Genomic DNA, 24,625 nt, shown 5'->3' with positions numbered 1-24,625 from the left:
GCACTATTTATTGAGTAGTTATTATATGCCAGACACTCTCTACTTCACAAAGTTCTTGTGATAATTAGATATAGTTATAAAGTGCCTAGTAGAGAGTAGGCACTCAAAAAGGACATCAAGTAAAATTATTAATCATTTTTTAAAAGATTTTACTCCACTTCTTAGGGAACCTGGATTCATTTGGGCCATTCATGGTGAAACAGACTCTTTTTGGCCAGGAGTTGATGCTATATAATATTATGTCTTAGCATATCTGACAGATGTGTCCCAGGAACTGCAATTATTCTTAGAAACAAGAATAAATACAACCAATTCTTCCCATTTCTTGTTCAGCAAGCACCATTTTTTTGTGCATATACCAATAACCCTAAATGAGGACCAGAGCAATCCTTATGATATTTGACTCCTTAGGTTGAGAGTCAAAGTATCCACATGGAAAAAAATCTCCTAAAGGTCTAGGCAAGTCATTGCTGGTTAATATTCACACAATTGTCTTGTGTCTTCTGTGGAATCAGGAACCAAGGAAGGGATTTCTCGTGACTTGAACTTGTTCCCTCTGTTCCTACAGCTCAATACCTAAATGGGATGCTCAGACCCTCCAAGGCTAGAAGGATAATGATAGAAAGGCCAGCCTTGCTTTGTTTTGTCCATAAGTCCAGTAGCTGATAGCATCAAATAATAGTAGTGATTACTCTGGGGACATTAACTCCGTGGATGTTGTAATAATGGAGCATTGACCTTCCCAACAGAGAAACTCATTTCATTGCAGGGTATTATCAACTTTCCTCTACTGGAAAGAATCCCTTGATTACTGACTCCATCATAACCCCAGGCTCTTGTTGAGCTGAATTGCCAGCTCGTTCCTTTTCCTGGTGGAAGAGTCCCTAATAGCCTTCACAGGATTTTTAGAAAACCTGGCAGTCTGAGATTCCAAAGGAACTTCAAGGCTCAGCAGCCCTCCCCAACTTGTTCCTACTCTCTTTGCTGCCTGCCTGCTGAACTGAGCTTCCAAAGCTTTGAAATTGATTTACCAGCCATTTGCAGGTTTCCTTATGGTGATAAAAGAAGTACTGTTCTGTTTTCAGCTGTCACCAACACTTCCTCTTAAGGCTCAGCTAGAGAGTTTACTACTAGACACCCATCTGCTGCCCTGCCTAGAGCTTGCCACTTTCTTTCCTTTGCCAACCAACTAGTGTCATCTTTCCTTTGAGGGAAGGCTGTTTGAAATGTGTGGTCCAATAGGGGAGACAGAAGGGTAAGATGGCTCTGTGTGATTCTACCTTACTTAGGAAGAAAATGAACTCTGATGTGCATAAAGAATTACCTCGAAGGGGGTGGTGGTGGATAATTGTCCAATTTAATGGGATTATCATTAGGGGGAAGAGTAACATAATGTAGTTTGAGTGAGCCTTGCCCATTCTCTGGTTCTGTGGCGATGTTAATCATGCTGCTCCTGGCAAATCTGTCAGAGCTGAAGCCCATGATGTAACTGATTTTCCAGCAGGCCCTTTGTCTGAGTGACTGCGGCACAGCTGCTGAACAGAGCACCAGGGAGCTGAATGTGTTAATGGGGAAAATGCGCTTCCCATGGTTTTTTCTTCCAAAGGGATGCTGTCAATGGGAGCTTTGTGTGTTGGTCAGCAAAGTGACTCATCTTACTACTGGTGTTTCTCAAAGTCAGGGTGGAAGGGGCATTGATAGGAAAGCAATAGACATATATGCTCGCGCCAAGGTGTAGACTAGCAACGTTGGACTCTTGTGATTTCAAAGCTTTGTGTCAGAGGTCCCATGGCTTCATTTGGACTTTGTAACCAAATAAGTTACAGGTATACTAATATATATTAGTATACTAATAACAGGTATACTAATATATATTATCATATATGTTACATATATAATGCTATGTATAATACAACATGCATGTAGTAAATGTATGGCATTTTTTAAAGGAACAACAAGTTTTATTTTATTTTTTAGAAAGAGAGAGGGTGAGGGGAGAGGCAGAGGGAGAGAATCTTAAGCTACATGCTCAGCTTGTGAGCCTGACTTGAGGCTAGATCTCACGACCCTGAGATCACGACCTGAGCTGAAATTAAGAGTCGGATGCTTAACCAACTGAGCCACCCAGGCACCCCAATATATGACATTTTAGAGCTCTTACCATGTGTGTCAGGCACAGAAAAGGAAGTGTGGTAGCAGTATGGATCTTTAGACTCAAACCACCTGGGGATTATATTCTAGTTCTTCCAATTATTAGCTGTGTGATTTGGGGCAAGGTACTTACCCTTTTTAAGCCACTTTCCTTATCTTTCACAGGGATCATTATGGTAGTGTGGATTAGATGAGATAATTCATGTGATTAGCTTAGCACCTAGAATATTGTAAGCACTTACTAAACTTTAACTTTATCACTAAGTTATTTCTGTCCTCTCATTTAAGTCTCCCAATCAATCTGGTGTGACAGGTACTATTATGATCCCTCTTTTTTAGGTGAGGAACCTGGGGTACATAGATGTTAACTTGCCCTAAATCACATGAATAGCAATTGTTTCAGAACGTTGGGTTCATAGATGTTAACTAGCCCTAAATAATATGAATAGCAATTGTTTCAGCTGGACTTGGCCTAAGGTAGCTGACTCCAGAGCTGTTAACCAACAAGCTCTACAGCCTCAATTACAAAGGGCTGGCAAGTTTGAATTTGTCTCTACCTCTCTTTAAGGGGTTCTTCACCCTGGCTGCAAATTGGAATCATCTGGAAAAAATCAGAACAGAACACTGATTGCCTCTCAGGGGGTGGAGGTTGGTGTTTACTGGGAAGATGCATGAGGGGATTTTTAAATACCTTGATAAGGGTTTGTATTATACAGGTGTATGCACTTGTCAAAACTCATCAAATGGTACACTTAAAATTTATGCATTTCATTATATGTGTTATCTGAAAAAAGAAACCTTAAACAAATATTGAACTCTAATAATATGCCTGCAGAAATGTTTAAAGGTGAAATGTGCAGATGTCTACAACCTATTTTGAAATGTATCAAAAAGAATGTGGGTGGATAGACGGATAGATATGTCATAAACAATATAGCAAATGTTAATTGTAGAATTTGGATGATACAGACTTAACTGCATGTCTGATAATGTTTAGAATAAAATTTTGGGGAAAGAAATTAGTATCAGTTGGGGAGCTTTTTAAAAATACTGAAGCCTGGGATCCCCTCAACATTTCAGAAACAAATTAGTCTGGAATAGGGTCCAGGTATACGTTTTTTTTTTTTTTTAATTTCTTTTTAGTATAACAGAATTCATTGTTTATGCCCCACACCCAGTTCTCCATGCAATACGTGCCCTCCATAATACCCACCACCAGGCCCCCCACTCTCCCACCCCCTGCCCCTTCAAAACCCTCAGCAGGTATGCGTTTAAAAAATATATATATTTTCAGGTGATTCTAAAGGGTCTTTAAAACAACATAGTATATTCTGGGCTCTCAAAGCCAGTTCACAATTAATGTCCCTAGGTCCCAAACTAAAATGTCCTGATGACATGTCAGACAATGGTAGGCCATCCCTCCTTCTCACCCATACATCTCTATATCCTACATTCCACCTCTAGCCTCAAACATGTCCTCTAGCTGAAAGCGCGCTAGGAAGAATTGCAATAAACAGTGTCAGTTAAATTATAGGTGGAAGCCACCTCCCTCTCTCACCCAATCCCAGCCAACAGATCATGGCCCCCAGTTCTGACCCACCCAGGCCTCCACTTTGCAGCTCCTGGAGAGGCACACACTCATCTTTTGGCTGAGTGGTTGACCAGATAGCTAGAGCTAAATACACGGAGAGGATCATGGAAGAGAGAGCTCAAGTTTGCCTGGATTTTAGCTTCTGTCTTGTTGTCTCTTGTTTATCAGGAGCAGGTCTGGGATTGTGTTATCAAACAAGCATTATTTAGGTTTCTCCAGGGGGAGCAGAAGCTCCAGGATCCAAGTTTCAGCTTATGGGATCTCCTAGGGGCACTTACCATGCATTTTTTTCCCAACATTACTTAGGATTTCATTATATCTCTCTCTCTCTCTCTCTCTCTCTCTCCTTTTCTCTATCATTCCTAGTAGATTGCCATAGATCTGTAATGGCTCATATGCAGGAAATAACTCATGCTGCAAATGACCCATAAGTTAAAGTCACATAGAAATTGTTTCTTCTACAATCAATGTGCCAGGGGTCACAGGCTATTGATTCAGCTGATTCATCATCTTTTTATCACTGATGTAACTCATACAAGAGATTGTTTCTTCCCTACATTTGGAAGGCAGCTCTGCCAGGAGAACCAGGGACTCCTTAATTAGACTGACATATGGCCGAAAGAGGGGTTATATGAAATTTGTGTCAGACTATAGTGGAATCATTTTGGGAATCAGTGCCGTCATCAGCAGTTCAGACTGAGGGGGAAGAAATTAGAGCCATATGCTGGATTAAATTAAAAGGGCTACTCCTGGAGTCTCCAAAATGCAGGTAGTTGCATTGCCCCAATACCCAAACCTACTAACTTGGCCTGGCCAGAAATGAAGTTGGGAGGAAAACTAAAGTTGCTTTTAATGGCTCTATTCCTTTTTAAAAAGGATTATTTATTTGAGAGAGAAGGAGAGAGTATGAATAGGGAGAAGGGCAGAAGAAGAGGGAGAAGCAGACTTCCTGCTGAGCAGGAAGCCCAGTGCTGGGCTGGATCCTAGGACCCTGGGATCATGCCCTAAGCCTAAGGCAGATGCTTAACTAACTGAGCCACCCAGGCACCCCTTAATGGCTTTATTCTATTTCCAAGCATCACATATTCAGTTAACATTCCTGACAACCCAGATTCTCTCTGTGGCTTGGGCCTGTCCTGCTCCAGAGCTATACTTTGGGCCAGGGTTCTCTAAAATGTGGTAGATATTCCACCTGTGGCACAAAATTTTTTAAATGAGCTTCCTAGATAAGCGTTTTAAAAGGTGTATTTATTTATTTATTTGTGTGTGAGAGAGAGAGCAGGGGAGAGGGAGAGAGAATTACAATCACCCCAATGTGGGGCTCTATCTCACGACCCTGAGATCACGACCTGAGTGGAAACCAAGAGAGGGACACTTAACTGACTGTACCACCCAGGCGTCCCAAGTGTTTCAAGTTCCAATAGTTATGGTTGCTTTGATGTATTGGGAAAAAATGGCACATCAATCCTATTATTTCATCAATATTACTGCCTAGGATGAGGCTAATTTCTGTAGGTGAAAAGAAAAAGATGATCATTTTTAAAACAAGTATATGAGGTGATGGCAAAAATCATGAAGGTAATACTCAAATGACTAAAAATTAGTAAAGACTGGCCTAGTCTGGTAGTTTTCAATCCAGAGTGATTCCCCCATGCCAGGGAACATTTGGCAACTTCTGGAGACATTTTGTCATATGTCAAGTTGTCATAGCTTGTGGAGACGGGTGCTACTGACATCCAGTAGGTAAAGGCCAGGAGGCTAATAAACATGTTACATCGCACAGGAGAATTCACCCAACACTCGTGAAGAAAGAATTCTCCATCCCCAAATGTCAGTAGTGCCAAAGTCGAGAAAGCCTGCTATAGACCAACGTGTCTCTGAAGCATGTATGAATCATGTGGGTATCTCATGAAAGCACAGCTTCTGATGCAGGAAGTCTGAGGTGAGGTCTGAGCTCCTGCATTTCTTTTTTTTTTTTTAAGATTTTATTTATTTACTTGACAGAGACAGAGAGATCACAAGTAGTCAGAGAGGCAGGCAGAGAGAGAGGAAGCAGGCTCCCCGCTGAGCAGAGAGCCAGATGCGGGGCTCCATCCCAGGACCCGGAGATCATGACCCGAGCTGAAGGCAGAGGCTTTAACCCACTGAGCCACCCAGGTGCCCCTGAGCTCCTGCATTTCTGACAGCGATGCCCATGCTGCTGGTCCATGGACCACACACTGAGTAACAAGGACCTATATCTTCCCTCTTTATCTCGTGCCAGATCCTGCCTATCTAGAGTTCCAACCTCTCCAGGCTTTGCTTAAGGTTTGGGTTTTCTGAAAAACTACTAAGCAGTGATGATTGAAAAGAGATTAATGTGTTTCTTGCAATTATCTAGGGCCATTGAAGCCTTAAAACAAAGATGAACTTGGATGAGAATTTCAGGAGCTGAACAAAGCCGGGGGAGAGGTGCATTTTTATCTGGGATTCCTTCTGGGGACAAGGCAGAGTTCTCAGTAAAAGCCAGGTGCACCTAGGTTGGGTTTGGAGAAGCTATCTTGTATATTTTCTTATGCCTGGTACCCGGTACAGTGCCTAGTTCAAAGCAGATGCCTAAAACATGTCTGTTGAGCCAACTAATATGTTATCTATAGGGGCACCTGGGAGGCTCTCTCAGTTGAGCCTCTGCCTTCACCTCAGGTCATGATCCCAGGGTCCTGGGGTCAATCCCCACTTTGGGCCCCTTGCTCAGCAGGAAGCCTGCTTCTCCCTCTCCCTTTGCCCTTCCACCCTGCTTATGCTGTTTCTCTCTTTCAAATAAATAAATAAATAAAATCTTTAAAAAAAATTATCTATAGCCCTTTAGATAGCTGCTAGGGTAAGCCACTCTGGAAAACAGCATGGAGGTTCCTCAAAATATTGAAAATAGAACTGCCCTATGACCCAGCAATTGCACTATTGGGTATTTACCCTAAAGATACAAACGTAGTGATCCAAAGGGGCACATGCACCCGAATGTTTATAGCAGCAATGTCCACAATAGCCAAACTATGGAAAGAACCTAGATGTCCATCAACAGATGAATGGATCAAGAAGATGTGGTATATATACACAATGGAATACTATGCAGCCATCAAAAGAAATGAAATCTTGCCATTTGCGACAACATGGATGGAACTAGAGCGTATCATGCTTAGCGAAATAAGTCAAGCAGAGAAAGACAACTATCATATGATCTCCCTGATATGAGGAAGTGGTGATGCAACATGGGGGCTTAAGTGGGTAGGAGAAGAATAAATGAAACAAGATGGGATTGGGAGGGAGACAAACCATAAGTGACTCTTAATCTCACAAAACAAACTGAGGGTTGCTGGGGGGAGGGGGTTTGGGAGAAGGGGGTGGGATTATGGACATTGGGGAGGGTATGTGCTTTGGTGAGTGCTGTGAAGTGTGTAAACCTGGCGATTCACAGACCTGTACCCCTGGGGATAAAAATATATGTTTATAAAAAATAAAAAATTAATTAAAAAAAAAAAAGATAGCTGCTAGGGTAGCAAAGCAAGTTGTCTCCTAGGGCAGAACACTGTTATCAGCCCCATCAGAGGATAGAAAACAAATGCACTTCTGCAGCTTTCCATTTGAATGGCTAGTACTGAAAGGGTTGCACCTTCCCAGAGTGTTTTGCCCACCGCGGGGTGGCAGCAAGGTCACCAAATAGTTGTGTGTTTTCACTCTTTGTTCAAAGTGAGAAATTGCTGAACTCTACCTCTGAAACTAGTAATACACTCTGTTAATTAACTGCATTTAAATTTAAAAAAAAAAGAAATCTACAGAGCAGGGTGAGTTTGGTACAGTATGTTAGGGCAGGGGGTGATGCTTTAGCTGTTCCTTTATCAGAAAGGAAACTTCGTGGTCAGGATTGAAGACTTCGGCCCTAGAAGGAACTGGGTGGAAGAGGGGAATCATCAGGTAGTATTTATTGGGTGAATACGCTTGGCAGTGTACCTCTTCCCACTACTTCTGACTCGTGGAAATGTGTGCTAATAGACTGTGTGATTTGAGGTCTGCCAGTCCTGCCACTGCTCCACATGTTCCCTTTCCTGGGCCTACCACAGAACATGAAAGCATGCCTTCGAGGACTATCATCTTGGATAAGGCACATTTTCTAAAGATTCTTGTTAAAATATATTACTGTAAAAATAATTACTGGGGCACCTGGGTGACTCAGTCAGCTGGGCATCCACCTCTTGGTTTTGGCTCAGGTCGTGATCTCAGGGTTAAGGGACTGAGCCCTGCATCAGGCTCCACGGTCAGTGCAAAATCTGATTGAAATGCTCTTCCTCTCTTCCGCTTCCACCCTTCCCTCTTCTTGAACACACTCTTGTTGGGTCTCTCTCTTTCTCTCTCTCTCTCTCTCTGATAAATAAAATCTCTAGAATATATGGATTACTGTGTGTAGAGAGGATAGATTGGTTGGTTGCCCAGGTCTGGGGAGATAGGAGGGAAATGGGGAGTGACTGCCAATAAGTATGAGGTTTCTTTTGGAAGTAATAAAAGTGTCCTGAAATGGGTTGTGGTGATGGTCGCACAACTCTGAGAATATATTAAAACCCATTAAATTGTACAATTTAAATGAGTGAATTAGATAGCTTGTGAGTTATATCTCCATAGAGCTATTATAAAAATATATAGGGGCACTGGGTGGCTCAGTTGGTTAAGTGTCTGACTCTTGGTTTCAGCTTAGGTTATGATCTCAAGGTCATGAGATCGAACCCCACCTTGGGCTCTATGCTCAGTGGGAGTCAGATTGAGATTCTCTCCTTCTCCCTCTGCCCCCTCCTCCCCACTTGCACTCTCTCTCTAAAATAAAATAAATAAATAAAATCTGAAAAACCATAAAAATTAAAGTAAAATAAATATATGGATTAAATTAGGAGATATAAGGTTAATTTAAGAGCTAACTAGAGAAACTCTGGAGTACCACATGGGTGGGGAAAAAGATGGTCCCACCAACAGGGAAGGAAACATTAAAGCAAGAAATACAGAGCAGGAATTGGTAATTGTCCTTAATTTTTCAACTCCCCATAAACCCATTTCTGCTCTTTTGGAATCCAACTGCCAGTGATCCCAGCTGTTATCAAGTTCTTCAACATTAGATTCATTGCCAGGAAATATTTGGATGCCATGAACAAAGAGAGCCAGGTCCCCTAACATAAAATACCCATGGCATCATTGATAAAGTCTAGGGTTTTGCACTGTCCCCATGGTTCTGGAAGCTCTTTAAATTAGATCAAGCCACTGGGACCATTGCTGCCTCCTACAAAGAGCTGTAAGACCTGAGACTGGAGAAAAATGCCTCTCTTTTTCATTGAAATGGAGACATGGTTTTGGTTTTGGAAGAGATGATGTGAAAACCACAATTATCTCATATAGCCTTGTGGCCAAAGGCTCCAAAGCCACAGAGGGAGAACTCTTGTCTCTCCACTGTGGCTTTCCATGAACCCGCTGTAATTTCAGTAGCTTCGAACAGCACATTTGGAAGTTAATGGCAGGGTGGCAGGGCTACTTCAATAAATCTATTTAACAATCGGAAGTGGCAGGGCAGGATCTGGAGCCCCTGTTCCCAGGGCTGAGCTCCTGCTTGCTGAACATTCAAGAGGTACAATTTCAAACATAGTAACACCATCTTTGCCCGCCCTCCAACTTGTGGCTTGAAATGCCTTTTGGGTGGAAAAATGGTGTGCTTAGCTATTGGTCATGTTTATATCTTGCTGTGAATGAAGGTCTAAGGAGTGGGACATGGATGGTTTGGTCAACTTGGAAAAAAAAGAGCCCACCACTGGGGGGTGGGAGTACCAGCTAGGAGACTGGGGCTAACGAAACAACCTGGTCTTTTTTTAAAAAGATTTTATCTATTCATTTATTTATTTGAGAGAGACACAGAGAGATAGTGAGAAAGAGCATGAACAAGGGTGGAGGGGAGAGGCAGAAGCAGACTCCATGCTGAGCAGGGAGCCTAATGGGGGCTCCCTCCCAGAACCTTGGGATTTTGATCTGAGCCGAAGGCAGATGCTTAACTAACTGAGCCACCCAGGTGTCCCAAACTGGTCTTTTTTTTCTTTTTTTCAGTTTTGCTCTAGGTTTTCTCTGACGGCAACTATGACCAGCAAGTCCTGGGCTTGCAAATACAAATTGAGACGGGGTTGTCACTGGGACCCAGAATTGTGAATCTTCCCCAAAGGGCCACTGACTATGCTACTACTCAGTGCATCATTTGTGATTTGTCACTCCCTTGGGCACTATTAGTGCCAGAGAAACCCAGGAAAAAGGAAATTCTACAGGAAGACAAAGAGAATAGGTATTCGGTAGAATATTGAATACATATGTATTTCAGAGGGGGTATTATCTCTATTGGATGCCAATTGAAGCCAGTCCAGCATTTGGCCAGTGACTGACCTGGTTGTTAAAACAAAACAATACAAAACAAAACAAAACAAAACAAAACTCAATTTTCAAGAAAGCATTGTGGAAATTCCTCTGATTGGACTCATGTCATTTTTTAGAGAACAGTGGGTTATTTATAAGGTATAATGATATCCTGCAATGCTCCCTTTCCTGCTAAGAAGAGATTTTATCATCTCCCTAGATTTCACACCAGGGTTTGTCTTACTTGGCTCCACTTTCCTTGTGTCTGCAGATCTCAAATTGTCACGGAACATCTTGTCAGGAAGAGGCCAGATGGGCAGGCGGGGAAGTGATCCAGTCCCCCTCGCTAACTCCCAACCCCCGGCCCTCTGCCCCTGGGAAATAGAGTGCTCAACTTATCTCCACCCCTCAGGGCACTGGGGAGTGAGGGGCCAGAAAGTGATGCACAAGACGGTACCTCCAACTTAGCTTAGAGCTGCAAAAACCGGGGCCAGATGAGCATTTTTGGAGATTAGGGAGCAGGAAATTCAGATTCCCATATTGTAAGTTCACATGATGAAATCTGATACCACCACCTCTGCGGCTCTGGAAATGAACTCAGTCCTCTCCCTGAATCTGGGGTCTCCAAGCCAGGGAAGGTCACGGTGCACTCCAGATTCGTGACACATGGTCTAAGCGATCACAGTGTGTGAGTGTGGATCATGATACATGGTCTACGTGTTCAAAATTAGGGGTGTTCTCAATGCATTTAGGTTTTGATTCCCTATAAATGTTCTTCTCTGGCAAATTTTGTGGTAAAGAGATTTTAGATGAAGTCATTCCAGAATCACCTTGGCATCCTCAGCACCTAGCACAGAGTTCCATAGGTAGTGCTCAGTAAATGTTTCCTTAAAGAGTAAGCCTGATATCCGTCATTAACCTGTCCTTGTCACTTTGGAATTTGAGCAGTAGGGTCTCTGGTCTCTTGATATCCTCAGGCAGATGCTATCCCTTCTATGGCCTTTGTCTGTCCTCTGGATTAATTATGCCCTGGGAGCCTAGACAATGTCTACGTAAAGCAGTCAGGGAAGAGGGAAGCATTGTTAGCCAAGCGACCATGCTTTGGATTCTTCTGCGAGCTGATCTAGGGTGAGATCTAGTTGGCTTCTTCTTCTTGGCCTTGGCCTTTAGCTTTGTGGCTTTGACCCACAGCTGGACTGATAACTTTCTATAGCCTTATTAGCTTTCCTGATTATTATCCCTCTTCCGTGACCCATGATGTGAACACTAGTCCACAGATGTCAAGGGAAGAGGCTTGGCTCTTACTGTATATTTGCTTTACTGGTGATAAGTCAGAGTCGGAGTATAGTTCTGGGTTGAGGAATTCCAAACCAACTAATCTAGAAAAGGATCAATAAGAAAGCAAGCTCAGGTTATCAAGGCTAGAGTTGAGATACACAGGCCAGGATCTGAAAGTAAAATGGAGACAACATGCTGGCTTACATTTGGAAGCATGGGATAGGTTATGAAGATCCATATTGTAACATTATGCTAACGATGTCTTCAAACAATGGTCCTCAACCAGGGGCAATTTTGCTAGAGGACATTTAACAATGTCCAGAGATATTTTTAATTGTCATAATTGTGAGAATGCTGCTGTCATTTAGTGGGTAGTGACCAGGGATGTTGATAAACATCCTACGATGCACAGAACAGCTCCCCACCCCGCAAAGAATTATTCAACCCAAAACATCAGTAGTACCAATGTTGAATAATCTTGTATTAAAGACAGATACAAATTATAGATCACAACTATGTAAAATATACAGATGAGAAAAGACTAGAAGGATATACACCACAGTTATAATGGAGAGTGTCTGGGTAGCAGGATAATGCATCTTTTTTTCCCCTCTGGTTTGCAAATTTTCTAATATAAAATCATGTTACCTTTAAATTATTTGTCACCTAAAGATATGAACATATTTTGCTGGTAAAGTATTACAGTACTGCAACTAGAGACCTCCTTGACCAATGCAGCTTCTCCCACCTCAGTTCCCTTTCCCAGAGGTAACTAGTTTGTGAACGTTCAGAGCTCTATCTGCACATTTGCATGTAGATTATGTGCAGCTATAGAAAACATATTTTATCTCATTATTTTACAGCTTCATAGTATTTTGCAGTTTATTTTTTTCTCTGCCAATGGACATGTGGCTGCTTCTGATTCAGGGTTATCACAGCAAATGCTGCATTGTACATGCCTCCTTGAGCATACTTGCCAGGGTTTTCCAAAAGTAGGTAAGGGAATGAAAATTTCTGGGTTATGGAAAACACACATTTAAAATTTTATCACCAGAGCACCTGGGTGGCTCTGTTGGTTAAGTGGCTGCCTTTGGCTCAGGTCATGACCTCAGGGTCCTGAGATGGAGCCCTGAGTAGGGCTCTCTGCTCAGTACAGAATCTGCTTCTCCTTCTGCCTCTGCCATTCCCTCTTCTTGTTCTCTCTCTTTCTCTCTCTCAAATAAATAAATAACATCTTTAAAAGAAATTTAAAAAAATTTTTTAAAAAACGTTATCACCTACTACCAATTTCCCTCCAAAGAACCTACGTTTTTAATTTTCTGACACCCTTATCAACACTCAATAACTTACTTTGTTTTTCACGTTTGCCAATCAGATGTTTATAAAACAATACCTTGTTTTTGTTTTAATCTACATTTCCCTTGTTACAGATGAGGCTGAGCACCTCTCCATATAATTGTTGAACCTGTCACATTTTCTCTTCTGTGAACAGTGGTGTCCATACCCCTTCCTGACTTTTGTATTACAAGACCTTTCCAAAGGTTTTTAAGAACAAAGGAGAGCAGGTTTCGGTTGTGTAAAAACAAGGAAGTCATCCTACCCAGCGTCGTGCTTGTCCTTTCTCCCTAAGATAGAGCCTGAATCCCACCCAGGCCATAATAACCCTTTCTTGCCATTCCTGAGAACCCAAGAGAGCAGCTGTATTAGGAAACATATTACCCAGGCCCATTCTCACCACTGTTCCCCACTGCCCTGCACTGTGAGCCTTTGTTATGCCAGCATCTTGACACTGAGTAACCAGCAGGTACTGCCAATCAGATTCACTCTGGTCAAATACAAATCTGATATGTGATGAGGCATAAAGGACCATGAAAGGCAGCATGTGAATTGAGTGGTATCTGCTGTCCGTGCAAATGGCAATTAGGACCATTAAATTTCAGTTAATCTTCATTAAGAACATCTGTTGTCTAGCCCACATGAAGAAACCAAAGATGGGGTTGGGTAATTGTGACTACTGCAAGTATGTAGTTGCATCAACTAGTTTCCCACCCTGCAGGAATAAACTGAAAGAGATGTGGCAGGAAAATATATAATATGTGATATGTAGTGGCTAAGGAATAAAGCTAGAGAGAAGTCTTCTTCAAGACTCTTAGCCATTATTCAAAACTGGGGTACCTGTAAGCCATGTCCCTTTTTGGTGAAAAACATGATTGATTTCATCCTGGTGAATTTCAAGATCAGAAGAAGGGGCCCCAGAGACCCAACGAGAACTGGCCAGATTGGGTACGGTCAAGTTGGACCTTACCCAATCTGGCCTTTCTGGTCCCATATGTTTATTTTGGTTGCCCTATCCCACATACCCTCCTGCTATGTCCCCTTGGGGCTCTGCTCTCTGCTGGGGGACTGTTGATATTAAGCACTTCTTTTTGAAGTGAGTGCGGGGTCAGGTATGACACCTTGGTAGCTTGACCACAGTTACAATTTTACATTTGTTTGGGTGATTATTTTGTCAATATCAGTCTCCGGGGCCAGTCTGTAAGCAACACGGAAGCAAGAACCAGGCCTACTTTTGTTCATCACTGTATCCCCAGCACCTAACCGTGTTTGCCACATAAGTGTGAAATAGAATTTGTTGACTAAAAACACAAATGGTTGTGGCTCTGATGTTCTTAGAATGAAAGACAGCCAGGTGTTCAGGCAAGCGGGTGGGGAGCGGCATTTGTGAGGGGTAGGGAATCTCTCTACCTCTCTACTGTCACCCCAGGGAGACATCTCACCCTGGGAGTCCACAGTTGATCTTTATATAAGGCTGTCCCCAGCCACAGCCATCCTCTGAATCTGCCAACAGTGCTTTCATCAAGGGAGGTTGGGAATGATTGAGAATGAAGCTTGCCTTTGATAGTTAACTATTTCCTGTGTCCTCAGAGACACTGTCTTTTCCTGGACAGATGCTTATTAGTAGGCACAGGCTCATCTTACTCCTTGGAGCCTAGGGATAAAACTGTTCCAGCAAGCTGTGGAGCTGGGATGATGCTGGGCAACTGAATAGCTCAGGGACAGTGTTTCCACTGAATTTGAAACAAGGACATACTGGTGCATTTCTTGAATCCTCACTACTGCAGGAATCAACCAACATATCACTCTCTTGCCTCTCAAAGAGAATTGACATGGAAGGAGGAAAGGATGGAGGGTGTTGCAAAGATGCTAGAAATGGAGAAGAGGTAGTGTTGTGAACAAATTTTGACTCAAGCCTTGATTCAATAGAATTCTTATGAACAGAACTAGTGATTCTTTCTCCACCTCTTATCAGCCATCCCATTTAACCTCTTCAAACCCTGTTCTTTTCCCACAGCCCTTCTCTTGACCTTTTATCTATTGCCCAGAATTCATGCAATGTCTTAATAACCTCTGTTCGTCCACAGCAAAAATAAGAGTTAAACTGAATCCCTAGCCTCTCCTCTATGACTCAGGTCCTTGATGCAGAAATGAGGGGCAAGTGAGGTGTATGAGTACTTTTTCTGCATCAGCTCCTCAGTTGCTAACTTTAAGAGCTCTTGTTCATAAAACCCAGAGATTTCCAGGGAGACTATTGCAAATCCCATAAACTCAAGACATAGATAGAGCAGTTAGCTTGAGTATCACTAATTTCATTTTCATGCTTATGTTTGCCATCATTCATTCAGGGACAAGAACAAGTCAGCTATGATAAGGGTAAACTGTGGATTAGCATTGCGTATCATAGCTGTAAATTTCACTGTAAATGAAACAGACAGATGATTTAAAAACAGTTTTAGAAAAAATAAGAAGGGATAGATGATCCTTTGATGGAACATAACTTCGTCATTTGCTTATCTGGGTATTTGGATTTGTTTATTTTTCACATTTTACAAGGAGGTAGCTCCCAATAGGCCTGAGGATTGGATTTATGATAACAGTTTAGGAGCTTAGGTGAAATTAATAAAACCAAACTTCAAAATATGTTGAAATGAAAGAGTTTGAAGTCTCGCTATTTTTTAAAAGATTTATTTACTATTAGAGAGAGAGAGAGAACACATTGGCAATGGAAGGGGCAGAGGGAGAGGGAGAATCTCTAGAAGGTTCCCTGCTGAGCTGTGGAACACAATGTAGGGCTCCATCTCACAACCCTGAGATCATGATGTGAGCGTCTGACAAGAGTCAGACATTTAACCAACTGAGCCATCCAGGCACCCTTGAAGTCTAGCTCTTTTAAAGATATTGACAATTTCCCTTTAGAAAGTGATCCTTTCAACTCTGAATATCTCAGAGACATGACGCTCATTGCTTCTTAGAGTCTTATGAAAATGCGTACGCATAACCTATTCATCTATCATCATTTTTATGTGAGTCAGGCAATCCAAAAGTATAAAGAGAATGTGTGAAAGTCCTTTCTCTTTATGACAAAGAATACAGACCACATATTCAACAAAGGATTACTTTCTAAAATATATCACAGACCACATATTCAACAAAGGATTACTTTCTAAAATATATCATATCAACGTTTCTTAAAAAGAACAAAGAATCCACTAGGAAAATGGGCAAAGTAAATAAACAGGTAATTAACTGATAAATTAAAAATGGCCAAAATTCTCATTCACTCAATCTTTATAGTCTCAGGGCAATGCAAATTAAAGCAGCAATTATATATTATTTTTACCCATCAGACTAGTAAAAATCTAAAGGACTCATTAACATGTTACAGAAAGTATAAGAAAACAACACTCTTAAACACAGTGGATGGGAGTAAACATTTACAAAGCCTTTTGGGTATGAACAATTGGCAGAATATATCAAAACAGAAAATACATATAATCAAAGACCCAGTGATTATCCTTCTAAGAATCTAATGATATATATACAAAGATGCTTATTATAGTATTGTATGTAACTGCAAAAATTTGAGGCAATGAAACTATCCACCAATAAATGACTATTTCGAAAACTATAATATACCCATACTAGAGAATACCATGCAGCTATTAAAAAGGAATGCAGTGGCAATGTATAGACCCACACAGAAAAACCTCCAAATGGTGCAAAAGCAGACTGTGGACAAATGGAGATTATGTGAACTTATTTAAGAATAGATTTATTTCAGGACACCTGGGTGGCTCAGTGGGTTAAGGCCTCTGCCTTCAGCTCAGGTCATGATCCCAGGATCCTGGGATCAAGCCCCGCATGGGGCTTTTTGCTCAGCAGGGAGCCTGCTTCCCCCTCTCTCTCTCCGCCGGCCTCTCTGCCTACTTGTGATCTCTGTCTGTCAAATAAATAAATAATTTTTTTTTAAAAGAATAGATATATTTCTTTCTGCCTCCATCTCTACATGTAAATCAAGGTTTCTCAACCTTGGTACTGTTGACATTTGGGGTCAGATGATTGTTTTTTGTGTTTCTGTTAGATTTTTGTGTTTCTTTTAGATTTTATTTATTCATTTTAAAGAGAGAGTGGGAATGCATGAGTATGCGAGTGAGGAGGGGCAAAGGGTGAGAGAGAAAGAATCTGAGACAAAATCTTGTTGAAGAAGGCCTTCCTTACCTGAAGATGATCAAAACATTCTTCTCTATTTATTCAAACATTCTTATTATTTTTTCCTTTTATCTTCATCTCTATTTTGTGAGTTAGTTGTGAGCTACAGTAAAGTATCTATATTTTTTTGAAAGAGATAGGCAAGGTCTCATCCCAATGTATAAAATAATTAATTCTTTCCCCATTGATTAGAAGTGTCATTTTGACTCTCAATTCATCTATGATCTGTGTTCCATGGATTTATTTCTGCCTGGCATAATACCATTCTTGGCATAATACTACTATGTTTTAAATGTGATAGTTTATTTTGATGTCTGATGTTGTAAATCTCCACTGTCCCCCCCCAAGATATCATGCACTATTCTTATATATTTTGTCTTCCATATGAACTTTAGAAACAGACTGTCAATTTTCATAAAAGTGCTACTGAGAATATGTGAAAGTTCAAGGCATTTGGACTGCCTTGAATTATATCTCTACATTTAAGGAGAAATGACATTTTAAAAACATTTTGAAAATGAAAATATCTTTTATTTTCTTCAAGAAAGACTTATATAGTTTTCACCAACTAGGTCAAAGACATTTTTTATAGATTTATTTCTAGATATCTCATAATTTTTCTTGCTCTTATGAATAGAATATTTTTTTCTCTAAATTTTTAATATTAATTTGATTATTACTAGAGTATAAGAAAACTATTATTTTGTATGTTGATTTTGTATGTGGCCATCTTGCTAAACTATCTTATTGGAGCACATGGATTTTTGTTCATTTTCTGCAATTTTCTGAGTAGGCAATCATCCATTATGAGAATAGCAATGATTTAGCCCTGTGAGGGTCAGTATTGCAGCCAATGAGGTTTATCCAAGGCACAATTATTGCTAATTGAAAATGGTGATAATTTTTTCTTCTATTTTGCAAAATTTATACCTCATTTTTTGTACTTACTGTGAGCTCATTACTTTGTAATGCTGCATGTTTAAAAGTTACTTTGAGTCAAAACCTGTTCTAGATTCCAGCTCAGTGTTCTAGAGCTAAACAGAAAAAGGTAAATCATTTTCTATAAGACAAGCCTTCAAATATTTAAATATGTTTATCACATCCTCTCTTTTCCAGGATAAGCACCTCTATCATCTTCAATATATATGCTTTTCCCATCCTGACTCATCTCTTTCCAAATGCACTCTCTTTTCTGGATGTCCCTCTCAAAACATGGTGCCCAGAGTGGAAGGGAGTTCAGATGTTGTCTGACCATTGCAGAGTACATATAGAGAAACTAATTTTTACTAATTTGCATATAAAACTCCTCTCGATGTCCTGTAAAATTACAATGTTAGAGCTACATGGTTTTAACATATTATTTTTTGCAATGGAATCCTTTATTTTTTTATTTGAGGGAGAGCATAAGAAAGGAGAGAGGCAGAGGAAGAAGCAGACTCCCCCCTGAGCATGGAGCCCAATGTGGGGCTCAATCCCAGGACCCCAGGATCATGACCCAAGCTGAAGGCAGATGCATGATCAACTGAGTCACCCAGGTGCCCCTGTAATGATTTCTTTCGCAAATGAAATCTTAGCCAGAATCCTAATTCTTAAAACACTTAAAAGTGGAGTTTCTCTTATGGAAAAGAGGGTGGGAGGTCATAGAAACTTCATGTCAGCTTTCTTCTTATTCCCCAAGGTAGCCCAAGAAGCATCCCAAGGATCTGAAAAGCATAGTTGGAAAACCATGAATTGAGTCTGATTTCTTCAGAGGGCAGTGTGGCCTAGAGAGGCAAAGTGACTTGCTGAGGTCACACAGTGACTTAGTGAAATAGATAGAACTAAACTCAGGTCTCTTAACTCCCATTCCAGAGATCTTTTCACTATGTCACTCTATTCCTCACTATTAACTCTCACACCTTAATGACTCATATTAGCCTTGGGATCAATGAAAATCCTAGGGCTGCTGTTAATACTCATCTTGCTCCGTCATATATAATTGATTTTCAGAAATCTAAATGTGGAACTTGACATTTATTAAGTGCATTAAATATAATCTCTCCTGGAACACAAAGGAACATTAGAAATCTTTGCTTTTGGCCCATAAGTCCTGCCTTTATAAAAAAAAAACTTTCTAAAACTTTTTTTAAAGATTTTATTTTCAAGTAATCTCTACACCCAACATGGCACTTGAGCTCACAACCCCAGATCGAGTCACATGGTCTACCGACTGAACCATCCAGGTGCCCCAGAAAACTTTCTAAAATCTTGATTCTGTCATTTAATATCATTTGATTTCGTTTGGCAGGGTACAATTCATTTCACTGACATTAAACTCCCAGTTCTTCAATTTGGCAATAAATGCATAATCAAAACCTAACTTCAAAAACTTCAGCCTTATATTTTATGGCATTTCTGCTCCTTTACCTGGAGAACTCATGCTCATCTATTGAGACCCAATTTTTGAGGCCATTTCTAATGTCACCTTCTCTGTGAAGTGTTATTATGCCCTCATATCCTCCTCTTTGAAACAGAATTGATGGGTCCCATGTTTATAATATACTAGAATTTTAATGACTAGCATACTTCAGTATTTTATGAATTCTTAAAGGGTCTTATGTATTACCTGCATCTCTAGACAGTGAGCCTGGGATGGCTGGACTACGGTGACTGCCTACTGAGGAGGATTGCACAGCAGGGAGGAACTCAGCACTAGTGTGTTGTGAGGGGTCAATGAGTTCTGCCATGGCCTCAGAAAGGAAGTATTTTGCTAACCCTGGCCCAGGGCATAGTAAGTACACACCCCAAATATGTTTTTGAAACTATGTTTTTATATCCCCCACAGATATCTAGATGTTTTATCAAAAGAAAAGGTAGCTGGGCATGGCTTGTGCTGACCCTTATTTGTGTCTAGGTGAACCTAATTTCTCCTGAGTTCTCACAAACAATATTCTAATAGTCCTTTTGCAGTATTTTTCTGGGTATCAGCATCAAGTTAATTATTGGTTTATATTTTCTGAGATAAACTTCTTTTCCTTTTCAAAAAGTAGGACAACATTTTCTTGTCTTTAGCCTTCTGGCGCCTCTTCCATTTTCCAAGAACTTTCCAGGTGGTGGTGACTCATTTGGAGAAAACGGCCCCATTCACTCGGACCTTTCAACAGCATTGTTTGTCATGGTCAGGGGCCATGACTAGGAGAGCTGTTTCTTGGAAAAAGTATATTTGAATTGGGCAAATCAGAGGCTTAAGTCAGGATGGCCAATAAATGTGTTATTGACAGAGGCCTGGCCTAGAACGACAGCCAAGTCTAGGAAGGCAGTTTTCTCTGAACTATGGCCCAGCAAGCATTTCAGATGGCTCTCCCTGTCTCTCTTCCCTTCCCCTTCTTTTGGCTTCATGTTCTCCTCTTGCTGTAGTTTGTCTACTCTGAGCTGAAGTTGGATGGCTAAAGCATAACCTCAGCACAAAAATGACCAGAAGAATGCACATCTGCCCTTGAGTTCCGGATGAGGGCCTAGGTCAGTAACTGTTAATGACAGAGATAATAAGCAAAACAGGAAACAATTTCAAGAAATTGAAATATTAGGTTAATCACAGATGTACCTCAAGCTGTATGTATGTGAAAGAGAGAGATCAGCTTTGGAGACACACACACACACACACACACACACACACACACAAATACAGTAAAATGGCAATTCGTTAGCATGCTAAAAAGAAATAAATGTTCTGTGAATCTCCTAGATGCCCAGTCCTGTGCTAGCCTGGGAGGGTGCAAAAACACGATCCTAAAGATGTTGCAATAACATGATGATTTTTTTCTACCTTGATAGGGGAATAGCAAACAGTCAGGGGTTGATGTTTAGCTGTTTTTTTCCCCCAAATCTTTGCTTAAACGAAATTTGGAACCAAAGTACAAGTGAATTTTTGAAAAGGTTAACCTTTAGTGACTGGAAAATGAAATTCATCCAAATGCTGTGTTCCAACCATGTACTAAATGACCCTTGATCCACTGTAAATGTGGAAAAAATGGGATTCAAGTGACCGTAGCTTGTCTCCCGAACCCCATGCTGGAGCTTGCTTTGTGGAAGCTGCAACAAGCCTGGTCTTCATTGGGTTCTTGTCCCCTCTGTGTGGATCTTACCACTTATTTGAGTAAGAGGGACAGTGAGAAGTGGACCCTCAGCCCTCCAAGGGGTTGTCCTGTTGCTGTCAACCATTGAAAGTCTGATTCCTGAACCCAGCAGCCCATGCAAGGGATGACTGTAAACAGGGGCTGCTTTGCTCTCAGTGGAAAGGTTTGAGTTGAGCTCCTTCCAGGCGATCACACTGGCTGCCATTTTATACAGTCTATTTCTGTCTTCCTGTACACATCCCTCAATTTGCATTCCTGCTTAAACTTGCCACTAGTCCTGCCTCTCTGTGTGGGAGGTGGAATGGATTTAAGAGGGGAAAAAGAAAGGACTTTTTGTGAGGAGGGGGAGAATATAGAAGTTTCACTAGCTGTTCCTCCTGGATGTCTTCAGAGAACGATTTTGTCTCCTGGCCTCCTTGAGAGTTGCCAGAGAAGCTCCCTTTCTCACAGGAATCATCCTAACTTCCTTGTGTATTTGACTTTTAGATGCATTTGAACCAATTTGTCTCATTAAACAAAGTGATTTGCATAATGGGAAGGTGAACTAAAAGAAAGTGGAAATGGAATGTTAAAGATGGTTTACATGAAGAGAGTGCTTTGAAAAGATCATCAAAGGCTCTCAGACATCCTTTATCAAATGTTAAGGGATAGGAGATGTCTGCTATTAGAGCTTTATTTCTTAGGGTTCAGTTATAGTCATCTCTAGGCATTACCTACAACCTTGGGCAGGATGCAGATTAAGCTATGAATACTCTAGCATCTAGAAATTAGTTTTCAGAAATGGGCAATCAACTCATCCTTTCCCAGCAACCAGTTGGACTGGTTGTCAGTATATTGGACTTGGATTATTTCCCCCATTCTTAAGGGAAACTAATTTAATTGTGTAAGTTTTCAATCTTAACAGGCTCAAAAAACAATTGCTGTGATTCAAAACTTGGAACTGTGAGTCAGTTTAGAAGCTTGTGTAAACAAGGTCCCAAAGTCAACTTTTCAGACCATTAAATGTAAGTCAGAGGCAAGAAAAGAATTAAACTGTGACAGAAGGAACTCAACCAAGGAGTTTCCACCAGACTGACAGCTCCTCGAGGACAAGAGCTGTGTCTTATTCCTTGTTACCCAACGGTTACCGTGGTGGCTAAATTCTCATAACCACTCAGTGAATGCTGTTCAATGAGTAATTGATTGAGAAAAACTTTGTGACTAAAAGATCGATTCTGGAATTCATTACCAAATCATGTTAGGGAGTCCTTTGCTGTAGAGATTTTATAAAAGGAGATAGGTACAGCTACGTTCAGGATGTAGAAGTAAAGCGTTTTGTAGGAACAGAGAAAAACAGCAGACTTTCCTTTTAGTCCTTGGGTGCTATGAAACACAATGAAGATAGTTCACATGAGATTCTCTGTCTCTCTCTCTATCTCTGGCTCTTTCTCCCTCACTCCTGTGCATCTCTACCTCTTTGTCCTTGTCTTTGTCAAAACCCGATTTACTTTACCACCTTTGTATGGTCCCTCCTTACCCACCTTCATTTCCCCTTAGGTCACACATCTTTTGGAAAATAATTATAATAATTTGCATTCACAGAACACTAATGCTTTTCAACACACTTTTATATGCACTATTTTTTTGTTCCAAGTTGAAAAAAAATACAGCTATAGTAATATGAGTTCCATTTAAAAGAGGAATAAAGTGTGAGTGACTTGTGCATGATCACATAGCAATGTGTGACTGAACCAGGACAAGGAGCTAGTCCCTTTGCACCAATATCACCCTGAGTCTCAAAATTCAGAAGTAAAAGTTTGTTAGCAATACAGCAGTTACTCCTACTTGCCTCCATGGCTATAATCCTCATACTTTGTGTTGTTGTTCCAAATTCTTTTCTTGTACTCCTTTGTATGCATATGAGACTGACACTTGGGAAAGGACCAAATCAGACATTATCTCAACTATGGGATCTCAGTTTATCCTCAGCGTTTATTGTTTTTTTCCCCCCAACATGAAGTACATGCTTGATGAGATTAAAAACAACATTGTGTAGTACGTCTTTCTGTCTCTCCTTAAGCCAACTGACACAGAAGTCTTCTGAAATATGCTTCATCAGAAAGCACCTTCTCCATCTTTCTCTTACAGCTTTTTTTGACAGTCACAGAAGGAGTACCTCTTATACTAGTTGATAGTTCATTGAGTCTTTCCCTTCCTGGGACTGGCAACTTTCTCACACAGATTTAAGAGGCAACTGATCCAGGGTAATTACCAGCCCAAACTCCATTTGGTGTCGCAGAATGGAATGAGTAAAGCAGTGTTGTACTGAGTACTGAAACCATGGATGAAGTTGGACCTCAGAGCCTGGGAAAGATGCCAGGACTAGAAGAGCCAAGGGCTTTGCAAAACCCAGAGGTCTAGGAAGGCTGTGAGTCATTAACCAGCCAAGCAGTTAGGAACCAGGAAATAAGCTTCTTAGTGGGGTTAAAGTAAGGTGAAAGGTCAAAAACTCAATAGCAATGGACAATGGTAACAACAATAAACCATCCTGAGAAATGAGATGAATTCTGCTTTAGCCCAATAGCCTGCTGACATTGAGCTGGCTCTAGAGAGTTGCCAGTCTACCAACCACAGGTGGAAGCAAGGAGACCATATTTACAGCTGGGGAGTGGAGAATGTTATGGTTGTAGCAAAGGTAACATCTTGACAGTTGACAGATGCCCTAGAGCAGGGTTTCTCCAGCCTGGTGCTATTGATGTTTTGGCCCAGATCTTTCTTTAGTTCTTTGTTGTGTGGCTCTGTTCTGTGCATTGTAAGACATTTAGCAGCAAGTCTGGTCTCTACCCACCAGATGTCAGTAATACCTCCACCACCAGGTTGTGGCAACCCAAAATGTCTCCAGATATTACCCAATGTCTTTAGGGGAGTTAGAGGGAGGCAAAATGGCCCTGGGCTGAGAACTGCTCTGGAATCCATGGATTGTGAAAGCTCATTGGTCTTGAACTTTCTAGGATTCACTGGCTTCTAATTATACTTAGAACAAGGAATTTAAGGTTGCAGGCAGAGGCATCTACAATTCCATCCTTCCCCAATGTCCTTTCACATCTAATGCCTGACTCAGCTCTTCCATTAAGCACTATGTAGTTCCTAAGAACACTGAACCCTCAGAATTTTCCTCTAGTCTTACTTAATTGCAAACTTAAGGATAAACAGCTCCTGGTTTTCCTTCTTGGTTTGCATGCAAATTAGGATAAGTTTGAAAACACGTTTTTATTTTTTGCAATAGAATTTAAAAGGCATGGTACGTTTCTGTTTTCTTATTTGCCTTGGGCTTTTACTTCTTCATTTCCATTTGTTTCTGACTTTCAAGCTATGGCATCCTCTTCAGTTAAAGTCCGTAGCTGATGAGGTAGGACACCCAGAGGCTAGAAACAAAGGAGAGAGGATGGGGGAAGAGCTGAGTCTAGGAATCTCTGCTCTGGATAATAGTTGCGAGAATATTGTACCCACTTATTTATCTTCCAACTCAGCCTGTTTTCTTACCACCACATCATAC

The 24,625-nt window shown here is 41.0% G+C and overlaps 1 protein-coding gene and 1 non-coding gene across 6 annotated transcripts in view; both read left to right on the top strand.

The window, feature by feature from the left end:
- The window catches only part of DCX (doublecortin), a 108,512-nt gene that overhangs the window by 35,628 nt on the left and 48,259 nt on the right, over window positions 1-24,625 (top strand). The window lies entirely within an intron of this gene.
- LOC116583741 lies at window positions 17,801-17,944 on the top strand. Its single transcript, XR_004282856.1, has one exon. It is a non-coding gene; the product is annotated as a U4 spliceosomal RNA (small nuclear RNA).

The sequence above is a fragment of the Mustela erminea genome, chromosome X (genome assembly GCF_009829155.1).
Source record: "Mustela erminea isolate mMusErm1 chromosome X, mMusErm1.Pri, whole genome shotgun sequence".
Lineage (NCBI taxonomy): Eukaryota > Metazoa > Chordata > Mammalia > Carnivora > Mustelidae > Mustela > Mustela erminea.
The sequence above is the reverse complement of the archived record's forward strand: the minus strand, read 5'-3'. Positions and strand labels throughout refer to the sequence as shown.